Genomic DNA, 3992 nt, shown 5'->3' on the forward strand with positions numbered 1-3992 from the left:
TATATAAGTGTTATATAGTAATAGAAATATAAAGTGTGAGGGGTTTTATGAATAATAAATGACAGACTACCAAGAGCAAACTAGTGCCAGTGCGACGATCAGACGCGCTCGTAATTTCCATTGCTTTCACAGTGTTTTTTTTTTTGAGTATGGATCCCAAACTACTTGAAAATTGTAGAATAGTGTTTATAGTGTTTGTATCTGGCTGTGGTAATCATATTACGGGTTGTCGGGAAGTGTAAAGTGGAGACTTCGTTACCCTACTTCAGAGGTCTTCACAAGTCCTACGGTAACCGACGAAGGCTCAACAATCATTCCAGGAGAAAGCTGAAGGTATGTGCCATAAGCATATGTAATTTTATTATTCTAGGACTAATAACTGATTTTTGGCAAATATTTTTTGAGAGTCTGTCGGAGCCCAAATAACCCCGCGGCACACGCAAGTCATTGGTAAACAAGCCAGCGGTGTAGGGGTTAAGGATTTGAATTTAGTAAAAACAGAATTTACTGATCTACCAGAAGACCCGCCAACATGTCGTAAAAATACCCACGCTAATATCAAGACACCAGTCCTGTATGAGACAGCCCTAACATGTATTCAATATGGACAGTGGGTGTTAGCGCCGTAGCGGTGACATGTAGAGGTGTATGGTAAGTAGGAAGACTAGCTACTGGGCCTTGGGAGCAGGCTGTGATGCCTATGCCCAGAGTTGGACACATAAAAAAAATTATAAAATAAAATAACACACTAAAACCAATAAATAAAATCTGAAAATCTTCAAATATAAGTCTGGAAAAAGTCAAGTTTAGTAAACTGTACCCCAAAATGACAATGTTCACCCAATGTAAGGCTAACACACATTAATCTTAGTCTAAAAACAGCTTATAAATCAACCTAAACACACAATTTTAGACTAAAATATCAAAATTCGTAAATTAAAAAGAAATCAAACCCATCATTATGCCAGGGTTTAGCCATCGTTAGGCGGGGTATGGTGGTATAACTACCCCATCGTTAAGCCAGGGTATCCCATCTAAGGGTATCGTATATCAAGGTATTACTGTACATCACATCCTCTGCATCCCCTTCCTCTAGTATCCGAGTCCATTTATCCATTACCTTTATAAGCTGAAGCACTGCTGAATGACCTGATGAAAATCCATATTGTTTCTTGCTAAATAGCAGGTTTGATTTCATGTGCTCCATAATTCCTTCCCTGAATCCTGACTCCATCAGTCTGCACACTACACTTGTAAGGCTTACTGGTCTGTAATTCCCAGGGTCAAAGCACCTTCCTTGCTTGAAAATGGCAGTTATGTTCGCTATTTTCCAGTCCATTGGGAGCTGCCCGTTACCGAAGGATTGTTCAAATAATATTTTGAGAGGTTCTCCAAGCTGTTTCCTTCCTTCCTTGATGATCCTTGGATGCATTCCATCCGGTCCTGGTAACTTATTATGTTTCACTGCTTTGATGACCTTTATCTTTGTGAGTGAAAACTCAACAACGGACAATGCAGGTACTTGTTTTGCTGGGAGACTGGGTACCTCTGAGCCGGTTCCTCAGTAGCATAAATACGTCACTGAAATATTTTGCTAGTACATATGCCCTCACTTTGTGTCTGTCATGGATGTGTTGTCATCATTCCTACAGAGATCTGGTATGCCTGCTCTTCTCATTAATTTTTGTTGGACATATCTCCAAAATACCTTCGGATTCTCTTTCAAGTTACGTGCAATAACGGGTTCCTTGTTTTTTATCTCTTTCCTTATTTCCTTTCTCACCTTATTATCAGTTATAACTCAGAGTCAAATGGCCACCCCGTACAGGATTATGGTGTCTGGCAATAGACAGATAGATATATTCCGTATCCACTTCTGGAAAATAATAAAGAACTTGATAACAACTAGGGACACAAAATACAAATAATGTCTCTTCATTTCAATATAAGTTGTAACTTTATATATATATATATATATATATATATATATATAAGCAACGTTGGGTCTGGTTAGTACTTGGATGGGTGACCGCCTGGGAACACCAGATGCTGTTGGCATCCCAACGTCAAGTGGGGTTGGTGGAGGATTAGTGCCCCTCCCTGTAAAACAATTAACTCTAAGCCCTTGGCCACCCCGTCTGGGATACATGGCGTCTGGCAATGAATGAATGAATGACATATATATATATATATATATATAATATATAGATAGACAGATAGATAGATAGATACAGATACAGATATAGATACTGTATATATATATGGTAAATTTTTAGAAGTACCGGTAACTAACGTTTTCTTTTATTATTATCTTTATATTTTCCAATGCAAAATACTGTGTTTTAATTACAGTAGTTTTGACCTTCATTTTGGGGGGAAAATCCCCCTTTTGGAATTTTGAGTAAGATTTCCAAAAGAGGGTTTATCCCCCAAAATCAAGATCAAAAATTAATTAAAAACACACTATTTTGCATTAAACGAACCCAAACTAACAACCTAACCTAACCTAGGGCCTGACATAAGACCGAGTGCACACGCCTGCACCAGCCAATATGGCGCGACATTCATCCACTACTGAGCGATAGCCTAAGTTACTATATGACTACCCGTAAAGAATTTGCTCCCCAAACTCAAATGGTTCCGAGATAATTCGCCGTCAAGTCAATTCACCGTCAGACAATTCACCGTCAAAACATGGACGATTCCCCGTCAGGACAATTCGCACCCTGGATGATTCCCCGTCATTCTATAAATATACTTATTTCTGAATAATTAATACTTTAATAACTAATTTTCCGGGGGATCTATCAAAGTCTATGTTCATTCAATAGCGTAGGCTTTGGATATCATTTATAAGTTGCACTTTTAGCCAATAATTAACGTGTTTCTACTTCGCTGTAGTCGACTTTGAATTATATTCTAGCGTCACCCATAGCTGTCTTCATTAATTTTCATTGGTACTACAACATCCTGGATATATTTTAAAACGGCTCTGAAGAGGTACAAGTATATATTCATCTCAAATGACAATATCCAACGTGTTATTCTGACCTGCCATAATGGACGCAAACCGTGGGGAAAGATATGGCTGAGCCTCAACAGATGTCACTACATTTATTATAAAAACAATAAACCACCACCACTTTTAAAAACTCGTATATTTAAAAGACCATTATAGTATGTAAATAAATGATGGGAAATCGTCCTGACAGCGAAAAGTCCTGACGGCGAATTGTCTTGTTATTGTTGTGACTGCGAATTGACTCCACCACCACTTTTAAAACTCGTATATTTAAAAGACTATTATAGTATGTAAATAAATGACGGGGAATCGTCCTGACGGCGAATTGTCTTGTTATTGTTGTGACTACGAATTGACTTGACGGCGAATTGTCCCAAAACCACTCACACTAGACTTAAAAGCTAAGTCTTAGTTAGAATAGTTCAGGGACGTAATATAATGAAAATTGGTAACGTTGGTTACTTCTAAAGTTATACCATATATATATATATATATATATATATATATATATATATATATATATATATATATATATATTCATGTTTGCTGCAATAAGATACCAACCTGAATATGTGGTGGCGAATGCTCCGAGGCGCTCACCGTCTCACGGCAAGTGATTGTAAGTCTGATCAAAGTTATCACGACTCACGAGATGGACAAGGACCAAGGCAACAACAAAACTCCCTATGCTCACTCACAAACTCGATAATCCACCAAAAATAACATGAAAGAGTCCAAAGCGGGAGTTAAAACTAAACACAAGTCACAACAGCACCCATGTTTATGTCATTTAAAGGATTATGTTTATAAGTAATGTTTGGATTACAATGCCTGTATGAGAATTTTCCAAAAATTACAAACCTTAACGACTTTTCATTAGAACATATCATTACGAAAAAATTAAACTTCCTAACTTATTCTTTTACACTTGTTATGCTTATTTCGAGAATAATAAATACCTGTTGTAAAG

The sequence above is a fragment of the Coenobita brevimanus genome, chromosome 1 (genome assembly GCF_032717465.1).
Source record: "Coenobita brevimanus isolate Jiangsu-jjx chromosome 1, ASM3271746v2, whole genome shotgun sequence".
In the NCBI taxonomy this organism is placed as follows: Eukaryota; Metazoa; Arthropoda; class Malacostraca; order Decapoda; family Coenobitidae; genus Coenobita; species Coenobita brevimanus.